Genomic DNA, 14,053 nt, shown 5'->3' on the forward strand with positions numbered 1-14,053 from the left:
AGAAGATGCCCAGGTTTTGCTCCCTGGGGGCAGGGCAGAAGGACCTCCTCTCGGCTCTCCTCGGAAGGGCCCGTCCCAAGCCACCCGGCGCCTCGCGCTCACCTCCAGGCCCCGGCTCCGTTCCGCGGGCTCCGAACCGCCGGGTTCCGACTTGCGGGATGCGCGCCCCGAGTTCCGGCCGCGCTGTGTGTCTGCTCGGCTTCCCCCAGCGACTCGCTGGACTCCCTGGCTCCGCCGAGCGTCCTGGCCAATCAGCGCCGCCAGCCCCGGCCCTCGCTCTCGCCGCAGCCAATGGTTGCGCCCGCCACGGGCCACCGCCCCCGGGAGGGAGGGGCAGGCGGGGCGGGGGCAGAGTCCAGCCTCCGGGGGCGGGGGAGACGAGGGCTGGGGTGGGACCGACCCGGGGGCTGGGAAGAGGGACCGCGAGGGCTGGGAGGAAGTGCTGGAGCTGGGGAGGAGACGGCTGAGTATCCCCGTCAAGTTGTGGGGACACTGGACCCTCTGGGGGGCAACTCCATAGGTTGATTTGACCTGGATCTTAATGGGCCTTTTACACCCTCAGGGCTGCAGGCTAGTGTAGCTCCACCTCCACTCGCGTCTCGGATCCGGTCTCTGGAGCTCTAGAGTCAGAATCAGAAGGGTTCCCTTTGCGGAGGAGGGAAGGAGCATCCCGCCCTCCCCACCTCAACCCCCATCTCGGCCCTCAGGGCCCTGCCAGCCCTTCTTGCTCCCAGCGACTTTCCTCCGCCGGGCCCCAGCACTCCGGAAGACAAACAGGGCACTGGGAGTCAGAGGGGGTTCCTTCTGCATGACCTGGAGCCGATCACTGCGCCTCCTGATTCTCAATTTCCTGAAATTGGGACAACAGAGATTGTACCTCCTTCGTGGGTATAAACGAGACCCTAGATGTGATGAAGGTCCCTTTCTACCATTGTATAAAATGCTGTGTGGAAGCTAGGTAATACTCAGCTGTGACGGACAGATAGCCCCCACAGCTTTCTAGAGGTATTTGGAAAGAGGATGCAATCTTTCAGTGACAAAATCAAAGACACAAAGAACTGCTCATCAAGACCACAGGCGATGACCAAGTGCTCATAATGAATGAATGGATGGATGGAGATTACAGACCTTAAAAGGCAGAGAAAGAGTTCAGCTTGGTTCTCTCCACTCAGCCTGATCACTGATCACTTGGTATCCAAGATGTTACAAAAAAAAAAAAAAAGGAAAAAATAAGTAAAAAAGGAAAAGAGAAAAATAAATTTCAATTTTTTAAAAAAGCAATGACTAGTCAACCGAATAACTGTATTTTAACTGTATCTATTTATTTATTTTTTTAGAGACGGAGTCTTGCTCTGTCACCCGGGCTGGAGTGCAGTGGCGCGATCTCAGCTCGCTGCAACCTCCGCCTCCCAGGTTCAAGTGATTCTCCTACCTAAGCCTCCTGAATAGTTGGGATTACAAGCGTGCGCCACTACACCTGGCTAATTGTTTAATTTTTTAATTTTTAGTAGAGACAGGGTTTTGTCATGTTGGCCAGGCTGGTCTCAAACTTCTGGCCTCCAGTGATCTCCCTGCGTCGGCCTCCCAAAGTGCCGGGATTACAGGTGTGAACCACCACACCCAGCCTGTATCTGATTTTAATTTAGGGTGTAATAGTAACAGGAAGCTAGTGGCTATCATATTAAAAGCACTGATATAGCCAGCTAGTAATGCTGAGTGAAAAACTACATGTTCAGTAGGAGAAATGGTTGTTTTCGTGTATTGAAATTATGGATTATTCTAATATTACTTTATTTGCATGTCCATGTCAGTAATTTTTTTATCCCCTTTGGTTTATTTTTAATAGAGGATAAACTCTACAATGTCACTAATTTCTAATTATTCTATAATGAATATATATTACTCTGGTAATAAGAAGAAAATATTTAAAATGAAAAACAGAAAGGAATATTCTAAACCAAAGGGCCTGGAGCCAGTACTCTGGGAGGATGAGGCAGGCGGATCACTTGAGGCCAGGAGTTTGAGACCAGTCTGGCCAACATGGTGAAACCCCATTTCTATTTATAAATATATATTTTTTAAGAGTCTAAGCCAAAGGTTGACAAACTATAGCCCATAGACCAAATGTAGTTCATCATCTGTTTTCCTGTGACCATGAGCTAAGAATTGGTTTTACATATTAGATGGTTAAAAAAAAATTCAAAAGAATAATAATGTTATGTGACACATAGAAACTATATAAAATTCAAATTTTACTGTGCATAAATAAAATTTTATGGGAACACAGCCAGGCCCATTTATTTATTCATTGCCTGTGAGCTACAACAGCAGAGCTGAGTAGTTGTGACAGAGACTGTGTGGCCTGAAAAGCCAACAATATTTACCTTCTGGCCCTTTGCAGAAAAATCTGCCATGTCCTAGTCTAAGGCAATCAAGGGAAATAAGAGGTGTGTGCAGCCATCTTCATTCATCTGTTCATTCATTCATTCAACTAGGTATTGAGCACCCATTTGTAGGTCAGGCCCTGGGAAAGAACATTTCTAGGGGATGAAAGGAGCTGCTTTGTCTCTACTTAAGGACCGGGGAGAGAAGGCTATTTAGAGCCAGGTGCTTCGCAAGCTGATTCTCAAATAGCTTCATTGTGATACTTGTGAAGAAAACTGTCAGCGTGTGGAAAAAGCCCTTTCCACATTGGCTTCCCTTGCATTTTCTGCCGTTCTGCAGTTTTCCTATGGAGCTGCTTGGGGTTGCAGGTGTCTGCTGGGGAATGCAGAATGTTTCCCAGAGTTTGGCTGAGGCCTGGGATGAAGACTCACCCATGCTCTGTGCCTATCAATAAGCTCCTTCCAGAAGAGCAGCTCTAGCTGGGAGGGCCCCCACTGCACTCTGGAGAGGAGAAATGAAAACGAAGGCAATGGTGAATGAGGCTCCAAGGGTACCAGTGGCCTGCACAGGAAACTCTTAGAGATCAGCAGCCCATTGTACAGAAGAGGAGACTGAGGCCCAGAGAGGAGGAAGAACTTGTCCAGAGCCAGATTAAAGCACATATTTTATTGGCTAGGCCTGTGATTTCCACATCCCTGGTCACAAAATAATAAAGAGATATCATCTATCCAAAACTATAAAGGGCATTTTGATGTGGTGGAAAGGGGATCAACTTGGGAGTCAGACCTAATATTGAATTCTAGTTCCAACTCCCAATGGCTATGTTACTCTGGACATGTCATTTACTTCCTCTCAGTCTCTATGCTCTTATCTGTAAATTGAATAAAGTATCTACGACATTTTCACATGTAAAAGAATGAAGATAGACCCTTACCTCACACCACATAAAAAACTAAACAATGGATCAAAGATCGAAATAAATATAAGACCTAACACTATAAAATTCTTAGAAGAAAATATGGGAGGGGGGAGAGATGCAATGGCTCACACCTGTATTCCTAGCACTTTGGGAGGCCAAGGCTGCCAGATCACTTGAGCCCAGGAATTTGAGATCAGTCTGGGAAACCTGGGAAAACCCCACTGTTACAAAAAATACAAAAATTAACCAGCTGTGGTGGTGTGTGACTGTGGTCTCAGTTACTTAAGAGGCAGAGGTGGGAGGATTGCCTGAGCCTGGGAGGCAGAGGTTGCAGTGAGCCAAGATTGTGCCATTGCACTCCATCTAGCCTGGGTGACAGAGCAAGACCCCATCTTAAAAACAACAGCAACAAAAAAGCATTGTGATTATACTTAATGCCATTGAATTTTACACTCTAAAATGGTAAAAAACCGGCTAATTTTGTGCAATGTGTATTTTACCATAATAAGGAAAAAAGTATGTACCATAGTAGGTCATTGGGTGGGGTAAGTAAGGGAAGTTTGCTCCTGGTCCCTGGTGGGCAGTGTCCACTGGCGCTGTACGTAGCTGTACTGGTTTTACCAGACTATCTGCTTGATTGTGAGAGGTGGGCCAGAGCTCATTCATTCATTTAGTAATTTTTCCATCAATTTGTTCAGTCATCAAATACACACTTAGCACCTACTGTGTGCCAGGTGCTAAACTGTTCTAGGCATTGGGGATTGTGGTCCTGCCCCCACGGAGCTTCCATTCTGCAGCTGGGAGACAGTGTATAAGAAGGTGAATGTGTAACTAAGAAAGCTCTTTTCTTTTTTCTTTTCTTTTCTCCTTCCTTCCTTCCTTCCTTCCTTCCTTCCTTCCTTCCTTCCTTCCTTCCTTCCTTCCTTCCTTCCTTCTTTCCTTCCTTCCTTTCTTTTCTTTCTTCCTTTCTTTCTCTCTCTCTTTCTCTTTTTCTCTCTCTTTCATTCTTTCTTTTTTTTCTTTCTTTTTGAGACAGAGTCTTGCTCTGTCACCCAGGCTGGAGTGCAGTGGCACTATCTCGGCTCACTGCAACCTCTGTCTCCCCAGTTCAAGCGATTCTTGTGCCTCAGCCTCCTGAGAAGGTGGGATTACAGACGTGTGCCACCATGCCCAGCTAGTTTTTGTATTTTAAGTACAAATGGGGTTTTGCCATGTTGGCTAGGCTGGTCTCGAACTCCTGGTCTCAAGTGATCTTCCCACCTTGGCCTCCCAAAGTGCTGGCATGAGCCACTGTGCCCAGCCTAGGAAGCTAATTTCTGGTAACAAGTGCTCTAAGGAAATGCAAAATAAGGTGATGTTCCCGGGATCAGGGTGGGTACACCAGCCATGAAGCTCAGGGAGTTGTCCGCAAGGCTGTGACATTTAATCTGAGGCCTGAACGCTAAGAGGAAGGCTTCTATGGGATTATCTTGTGCTCGTTCTCATGCATTTTGACCCTTGTGCTAGGCTCCTAGAAGACCCAAGGGCTGCCTCCAGCTTTCCTCCTCTGAACACCTCAGGTAATATGAGGAAAGCATGAGAAAGTGAACCAGGCCCAACAGGCAGCTGCTGCATCTGACATGTAACACACATGTCAGGGCTTTGTTCTACTGTCATTGTGATGACTGGGACCATCAGCATTGCCAGCCGAAAGGATGCGCGGCAGTGCAGTCCCCCTTCTGGCTCAAGACACAGTGAAATGACAGAGGAGCTGGGACATACTGCCACCCCCATGCTCTGCAGGACTTCCTAAAGGCAGAAAGTGAACAACAGACAATTCTCATGCTCAAGATGTCAGTGGTGCCAAGCTTGAGAAACCCTGCCTGAGTTAATGTGTATATAGTTCCAAGAATACAGAAGGAGCTTAGTACATCCTGGGTCCCTTCCTCCTGTGGCTAGAGATGTCCTGCCTATTCACCCCAATTCTTCTTGACAATACATGGCTGTGGCATCTCCAAGGGTCAGTTGGAGTGTAGCTCCCTCATCGAGACTGATGGAGAAAATAGCTAAACATGTACGTCTTTTCTGAGATCTTTGATGACCTGACTTCTGACAGTGCTTGGCATGCAGTAGGTGTTCTGGCAATACGTATCAATTTCACTGCATGAAAAGAACAGCAGGATGCTGAGGGAGGACATCTCAGCGCTCTCTTGGGGAGCTCTTGGCCCTGAGGCGCTGTCCAGGAACTCTCTGCTGAAACTTCACAGAGGAGGAGAAAACTCAAAAAATGTGGCACATATATACGATGGAATACTATGCAGCCATAAAAAAGAATGAGACCATGTCCTTTTCAGGGACGTGGATGAAACTGGAAGCCATCATTCTCAGCAAACTAACACAGGAAGAGAAAGCCAAACACCATGTGTTCTTACTCGTAAGTGGGAGTTGAACAGTGAGAATACATGGACACAGGGAGGGAAACATCACACACCAGGGCCTGTCGGGGGTGGGGGGCAAGGGGAGGGAGAGCATTAGGACAAATACCTAATGCATGTGGGGCTTAAGACTTAGATGACGGGTTGATAGGTGCAGCAAACCACTATGGCACGTGTGTACCTAAGTAACAAGCCTGCACGTTCTGCATATGTATCCCAGAACTTAAAATAAAATAATAAAATAATAAAGAAAATAAAAATTTAAAATAAATAAATAAAACAACTTTATTAATTTTATTAAGATGAAAACAAACAAAAAAGAAAACCCGAACTAAGATTGAACTCCTCCCCACTGAGAAAGCAAGCCCAGGCATCCTTTCTCCCTCTCATCCTCATCTTTCCTCCCTACAGACAATGGAAGATGAAAATCAGGAGACAGACTTGGGCGCAGTGGCTCACACCTGTAATCCCAGCACTTTGGGAGGCTGAGGTGGGTGGATCAACTGAGGTCAGGAGTTTGAGACCAGCCTGGCCAACACAGTGAAACCCTGTCTCTACTAAAACTACAAAAAAAAAAAAAAAAAAAAAAAAAATTAGCTGGGCATGGTAGCAGGTGCCTGTAATCCCAGCTACTAGGGAGGCGGAGGCAGGAGAGTTGCTTGAATCTGGGAGGCAGAGGTTGCAGTGAGCTGAGATTGTGCCATTGTATTACAGCCTAGGCAACAAGAGCAAAACTCCATCTCAAAAAAAAAAAAAAAAAAAAAAAAAAAGAAAGAAAGAAAAGAAAATCAGGAGAAAAGCATGGCAGAATGGTTATATCCTCAAACTCTGGAGTTAAAGAGAGTTGGGCTCATATTCTGACTGTGACAATGAAGAATTATGTGACTTTACATAGATGACTTCAGTTCTGAACCTCAGTCCCATCTGTAAAATGGGGATGATGATCACAATGCCTGCGTCTCAGCGATTTCATGAGTGTTAAGTGGGAGAAGTGCCTTAGAGCACGTAGCAGGCAGTGGAGTGGTTGGCATGTAGTAAGCACTCAACAAATATTAGCTATGACCATAAACGTTTTCATAATCATCACTCTTGTAGTTTGGGTTCTCCTAGAAATAGACTCAGAGACAAATATTTGAGTGTTTTATTTGGGAGGTGATCTCAGGATGATTCCAAGAGATATTGGTGGGTCGATAATAAAGGGTGGGTTATCTAGCAAATAATCACTGTGGGTGACTGGAGCTCCATTCCATTTGGGAACACTGGGAGCTGGCACAGAACAGTCACTTTAGGACTATCCCACCATGGAACAAGGGAGCTGGGATATTTATACACCAACTACTCCCTGACATTGGCCAAGAACTGCTTGCTCAGGATGTCAACTCCCCAGCACTTCTGGCCACCTGTCCCTTTCAGGTTGAGCAGACTCAGGTGACCAAGGAACACCCTCAGGGCAAGTCTCAGATGATGACAGAGACAGGTGAACTTGCAAAGAAATAGAAAATGCTGCACAGATATTGGCTTCTCCTCCAGCACCATCACCTGTGGCCACAGCTAATGTTCTAAATGCCTCTGCTGGGCTATCATAGTGAAGGGGTGACCTGCCCCTCCACACTTGTGGACGTTTCTCGTTAGGTGGAACGAGAGACTTGAGAAAAGAAATGAGACACAAAGTATAGAGAAAGAAAAAGTGGGTCCAGGGACCAGCGCTCAGCATACAGAGGACCCACTCCGGCACCCGTCTCTGAGTTTCCTCAATATTTATTGATCATCATCTTGACCATCTTGGAAAAGGGGAAGTGGCAGGATAATAGGATCATCGTAGGGAGAAGGTCAGCAGTAAGACATATGAATAAAGATCTCTGTGACATGAATAAGTTTAAGGAAAAGTGCTGTGCCTTGATATGCATATGCAAACATCTCCATAAACCTTTTTAGTGCATAAAGAGCAGCATAGCACATCCCACCTTCAGCCCTAAGGCAGTTTTCTCCCATCTCAGTAAATAGAACATACAATCAGGTTTTACACTGAGACGTTCCATTGCCCAGGGATGGGCAGGAGACAGATGCTTTTCTCTATCTCAACTGCCAAGAGGCCTTCTTTCCTCTTATGCTAGTCCTCCTCAGCAGAGATCCTTCACAGGTGTCAGGCTGGGGGATGATTAGGTCTTTCCCTTCCCACGAGGCCATATTTCAGACTATCACATGGGGAGAAACCTTGGACAATACCTAGCTTTCCTAGGCAGAGGTCCCTGTGACCTTTGGCAGTGTATGTGTCCCTGGTTACTTGAGATTAAGAGAATGGTGATGGCCGGATCTCAGCTCACTGCAAGCTCTGCCTCCCGGGTTCACGCCATTCTCCTGCCTCAGCCTCCTGAGTAGCTGGGACTACAGGCGCCCGCCACTTCGCCCGGCTAGTTTTTTGTATTTTTTAGTAGAGACGGGGTTTCACCAGGTTAGCCAGGATGGTCTCGATCTCCTAACCTCGTGATCCGCCCGTCTCGGCCTCCCAAAGTGCTGGGATTACAGGCTTGAGCCACCGCTCAGGCCGGCCGGTGATGACTTTTAACCAGCAAGCTGCCTTCAGGCACTTGTTTAACAAAGCACACCCTGCACAGCCTCAAATCCGTTAAACCTTGAGTCACCACAGCACATGTCTCCTGCAAGGACAGGGTTGGGGGTAGGGTCACAGGTTAACAGCATCTCAAATACAGAACAAAATGGAGTCTCTTATGTCTACTTTCTATATAGACACAGTAACAGTCTGACCTCTCTTTCTTTTCCCCACACCATAGTCTGTGCTCACTTCTGTAATAGCACTTGTCAACTTCATTAATTCATTCAGTCATTAATTCACTAGCTGACTCACACCTTCCTGTATTCATCCATTTCCTCACTCACGTATACTTCTACACTTAACTGCTCACTAAATGCTACATGCAGGCCTCAGGCTCTTAAATGGTCTATTCCAGGGGTGCCTCTTCCTGGCCAGGAAGCTCCTTGGGGAGAAGTCCTGGGCCCGATTGGTCTTTTGGTGCCAGGTATTCAGCACAGCATCTGGCACACAGCAGGGCTCAGGATGTGTTTAATGGAGCTGAAGTAAATGAGAGCCCAGAGTGGGGTTTTCTTCTTTTACAAACTGAGCATGCTATGAAGATCCAGGCTTCGTCCAAGCTGGGTACTTGTTAACCTGATGTTTCAAATACTTGTCCTATGGGAACAGTCTTTGTGAAATGAATCTTGGGAGTCCTGGAAGTTTTCAAACCTGAAGTATATGCAAACGCTCACTCTCCTGCTGAATTCGGAGGCAGCAGAGGGAGGGGCTTTGCCTGGAAGATGCCAGGCTGTATGCTGGGTCCTGGAGGCAGCTCCTGACTTGGAGTCACGAAGGTTCAAGATCAGGCCCACCGTTCCTTCTCAGGCATTTGCCTCTGAGCCTCAGCTATTTTTGTTTTATTTTGTTGTTTTGAGAGAGGGCCTCAGTCTCATCACCCAGGCTGGAGTTCGGTCTTGGCTCACTGCAGCCTCGATCTCCTTGACTCAGGTGATTCTCCCACTTCAGTCTCTTGAGCAGCTGGGTCTAGAGATGTGCACCACTATGCCTGGTGAATTTTTTTTTTTTTTTTTTTTTGGTATTTTTAGTAGATACGGGGTTTCACCATGTTGCCCATGCTGGTCTTAAACTCCTTAGAGGCTACCGTGGAAACTTCTGCCCTAGAGTCAGGCCCATCAGGGCTCCCACTCAGCTTTCTCACTCACAGGCTGTGGGACCCCTAGGGGGTCCCTCCTCCCCAGGGACCCTCAGTTTCTGTGCCTTTAAAACAGGGTGACACAGCGAGATGTGCCGGACAACGAAGCAGGTGAGATGATTTTCATTCTGACTTCCTGAGCACCTGGCTCAGGCGCTGGGCTACTCTAGGGCCCTGGATAAGGATCTTTGCAGGAAAGACCTCAGTGTCACATGACCACACATGGATCACGTGAGATGGGTCCTGGGAAAAAGCTTTAGAGTGGACCACACGTGGTGGCTCACACCTGTCATCCCAGCACTTTGGAAGGCTGAGGTGGGAAGATCACTTGAGCCCAGGAGTTCGACACCAGCCCAGGCAACATAAGGGACCCCATCTTCACAAAAAAACAAAAAATAAATAAATTAGCCTGGTGAGGTGGTGTGTGCCTAGGTCCTAGCTACTTGGGAGGCCAAGGCAGGAGCACTACTTGAGTCTGAGAGGCTGAGGCTGCAGCGAGCCGTGATAGCATCACTGTACTCCAGGCTGGGTGGCAGAGCAAGACCCCATCTCAAAAAAATAAATACATAAATAAAATTTAGGCCGGGTGTGGTGGTTCACGCCTGTAATCCCAACACTTTGGGAGGCTGAGACGGGTGGATCACCTGAGGTCAGGAGTTCGAGACCAGCCTGGCCAACATGGTGAAACCCTGTCTCTACTAAAAATACAAAAATTATCTGGGCATGGTGGCGCAGGTGAACAGACAGGTGAACTTGCAAAGAAATAGAAAATGCCTGTGGTCTCGGATACTTGGGAGGCTGAGGCAGGAGAATCGCTTGAGTCCAGGAACCAGAGGATGCAGTGGGCCGAGATCACGCCACTGCACTTCAGCCTGGGAAACAGAGCAAGACTCCATCTTAAAAAAAAAAAAAAAAATTAAAAAACTTAGAATGCACAAGTATAAGGAGAGGAAAGATTATTGCCTAGCCCAATGCTTATTAACTGGGGCCATCTGGCCACATCTGAGACAGTTTTGGTTGTCATGACTGTGGTGGGGGATGGGGGATGAGAAGGTGCTCCTGGCATCTGGTGGGTGGAGGCCGAGGGGGCTGCTGAATGCTCTAAAATGCACAGGACAGTCTCCTATGACATGGGATTACTGAGCCCAACACGTTGGCAGTGATGAGGTTGAGAAACCTCACTCTAGTAGAACTCCTCTAATCTGACAAATGAAACCCAGAAAGGTCTAAGATGATCCAAGGTGTGATTAGCAGACTGACTGTGGGCAAGCTTTAATTTCTCCTAGCCTCAGTTGCTTCATCTGTAAAATGGATGTAAGAATAATAGTACTTACCCCACAGGGCTGTGAAGAGGTTTAAAGGGGATACAGAGTCAGAGCTGGGAAAATGCAGGCAGAAAAACAGGAGGAGCGGGAGGACCTCCCTCAGCCCCCTGGTGGGGCCGCCTCTTGATTTTAGCTCTGAACTCTTCCCCAGGTGACCCTCCCCCTGGAACATCCAGGTATGTGTTGTCATAGAAACCTTTCAGGGACGGTGCACTCGAGAGCTTGACTGATTTTTTTTTCTCCCTAAAATAACCCACCCTGTCAGTCAAGTAACACTTAGGCGAAGTGGTAAGGCAAGTGAGACTGTTTTACCATCATTAACGTTGAGCAGGCCGCCTACTTGGGGAGTTTCCACTCTCCCGAGACAGACAGTTAATAGAAATGCAACAGAGATTAATAATAATAGGGAGATGATGATGATGTTTTGTTTTGTTTTTTGAGACAGAGTTTTGCTCTTGTCGCCCAGGCTGGAGTGCAGTGGTACAATCTTGGCTCACTGTAACCTCTGCCTCCCAGGTTCAAGTGCTTCTCCCGCCTCAGCCTCCCAAGTAGCTGATTACAGGCGCTTGCCACCACACCCTGCTAAATTTTGTATTTTTAGTAGAGACGGGGTTTCACCATGTTTGGCCAGGCTGGTCTCGAGCTCCTGACCTCAGGTGATCCACCTGCCTCAGCTTCCCAAAGTGCTGGGGTTACAGGCGTGAGCCACTGCGCCTGGCAATGGCTACATTTTTTGAACCTTTCTCCCTTGCCTGGTTATATGCTAGGTGCTTGATAGACGTTACCGAGTCCAACTTTGAGAAGTAAGTACTAGTAGTGTGTGCATTTTACAGACCAGGATTCTGAGGCTCAGAGAGGTGAGTGTTGGGGCTGGTTTTAGTTCAGATGCCAGGCGCCACGTTCTAACCATCAAGCTTTATCGCCTCTGAGGAACCTCCAGTGGAAAGAGGTGCCGGACGAAGGCTCTGTTCCTTTTGTCCCTGTCTCCAGCACCCAAACCATCAGCTTCTCGCTGTTTCTTGGTGAGCTCTGAAGCTGGAAACTCCACCACCAGTCCATGCCTCCCAATGTGAAGGTTGTCACCTTCCTGGTCTAGAAGAAACGCTCCACAGAAACACCCCCAAGGAATGCTCCCACATGGCTCTATTAGCAGTTGGTTCCTGAAGCCTGAGGCAGGCAGAATAAGACTGTGATCGTGTCCCAGCCCTGGCACGTCAAACCCTTCGATCCATCCCAAGACAATGGTACAGCATAAGCTCCAATCCACAGGGCTCCTGGATTCCTTCAGACAAACAATACTCACCCTGGGCAGGGGGTCATGGAAAGAGCTCTGGGTTTCCAATGGAAAGACAGAACTGGTGTTAGATCCCACTCTTGTTACTTCTTTGCTATTTTTATCTTTAGAGAGTCTCGCTCTATTGCCCAGGCTGGAGTGTAGTGGTGCGGTTATAGTTCACTGTAACCTCAAACTCTTGGGTTCAAACGATTCTCTTGCCTTGGCCTCCTGAGTAGCTGGGACTACAGGAACTTGTCACCATGCCCAGCTGATTGTTTTTCTTTTGGTAGAGACAGTCTTGGTATGTTGTCCATGCTGGTGTTGAACTCCTGGATTCAAGCGATCTTCCCACCTCTGTCTCTCAAACGGTTGGGATTACAGGTGTGAGCCACCATGCCCAGCCCATTCTTGCTACTTATGAGTCCTGTGACCTTGGACAGCCTCTGTAAAGATTCGAGCCTTAACTTACTTGTCTCTAAAATGGGTACAGGAGGCTGGGTACAGTGACTCAAGCCTGTAATTCCAGCATTTTGAGAGGCCGAAGTGGAAGGATTGCTTGAGGCCAGGAGTTCAAAATCATCCTGGTCAATATAGTGAGACCCTGTCTCTACAAAAATACAATAATGATAAAATAAAGTAGAATAAAATGAGTACAAAGTTGCTGGGCAGATAAATGAGATCAATGGTAAGGGCTTAATAAAGGTGGATTTTGTCTGAATTCGGGTTTGGGGCTAGCTGGGTACTGGCGGCCATCAGAACTCATGTGCTGCTGTATATTGTATAGCAGGTTAATTAGGGTCCCCTGAAAGTCACCCACACTTTGGCATGGCTGCCAGGACTGATGGTTACCTTAGATTCCTTTCTGGCACATCTGGCCCTGGATTCATGAGGCTGGGGCACCACCTTGTGGTGAGAATCCTGCCGGGGGGCCAGCAGGGACGCAAGGTGCCTGAGGACCCTGCTTCCCTCAAGCCGTGGAACTTGGGTGAGAAGAACGTGACCTCCAGACTCTTTGGGAGACTTGAAGCCAAGACCAAACTCTGCACCTGTCTTCCCCACTGGTTGGGCCAGAGTCCAGAGCCCTGGTAGCTCTGGGTTTCCATTCACTCATCTGCTCAGCCACTCAGCACAGCTCTTCCTTCTCCTCCACGACTTGCCCACTTGCTGGCCCAGTCACTCCACCTGAAGCAGCTACTGACCTCATTCATGCTCTTCCAGCCCCCGATGGCTCTATTGTTCTTTCTAGTACTTACCAACACTGCCAAGGCTATAATTTTCAAACCATTAAAACATAATTACCTTAAAGTCAATAGTGACTATGTATTAAAATTCATATTTACTTTACTAATGAGGGCCTAGGCAGAATGACAAAGCTGGCTCCAACGAGAATTCGAAAAACTGGGATTCTTCTAGGAAGTAGGAAAAATGAGGAGATAAAATTGCCATATTATGCTGGGTGCGGTGGGTCACACCTGTAATCCAAGCACTTTGGGAGGCCGAGGCAGGTGGATCACTTGAGGTCTGGAGTTTGAGACCAGCCTGGCCAACATGGTGAAACTCCATCTCTACTAAAAAAACACAAAAATTAGCCAGGTGTGGTGGTGTGAGCTTGTAGTCCCAGCTCGGGAGGCTGAGGCACGAGAATTGCTTGAATCCAGATGGCAGAGGTTGCAGTGAGCCAAGATAGCGCCAATGCACTCCAGCCTGGGCAACAGAGCGAGACTCCATCTCAAAACAAACAAACAAACAAACAAGCCATGTTACATGTAAAGTCGGTTAATGTGCTACAGGGCAAAATCACTGTACCCCTGGGGGTGATCTTCCTACTAGATAGAAAAGAATAGCATCACATGGTTTCAGTTCGATAGAAATGAAAAATGTGGCCAGGTGTGGTGGCTCACACTTATAATCCTAGCACTTTGGGAGGCTGAGGTGGGAGGATGGCTTGTGCTCAGGAGTTCGAGACCAGCCTGGGCAACATAGTGAGA

The 14,053-nt window shown here is 47.6% G+C and overlaps 3 protein-coding genes across 3 annotated transcripts in view; 1 reads left to right on the plus strand and 2 right to left on the minus strand.

Annotated features, from left to right (window-relative positions):
• ABAT (4-aminobutyrate aminotransferase) overlaps positions 1-247 on the minus strand; it is a 106,579-nt gene extending 106,332 nt beyond the window's left edge. The window contains exon 1 of the mRNA XM_050774357.1: positions 103-247. The gene's annotated coding sequence lies outside the window, so the exon portion shown is untranslated. The remainder of the gene's footprint in view (positions 1-102) is intronic.
• Positions 1-14,053, plus strand: part of TMEM114 (transmembrane protein 114) — a 996,508-nt gene that overhangs the window by 870,587 nt on the left and 111,868 nt on the right. The window lies entirely within an intron of this gene.
• Positions 1-14,053, minus strand: part of PMM2 (phosphomannomutase 2) — a 278,683-nt gene that overhangs the window by 153,577 nt on the left and 111,053 nt on the right. The window lies entirely within an intron of this gene.

The sequence above is a fragment of the Macaca thibetana genome, chromosome 20 (assembly GCF_024542745.1).
Source record: "Macaca thibetana thibetana isolate TM-01 chromosome 20, ASM2454274v1, whole genome shotgun sequence".
NCBI lineage: Eukaryota > Metazoa > Chordata > Mammalia > Primates > Cercopithecidae > Macaca > Macaca thibetana.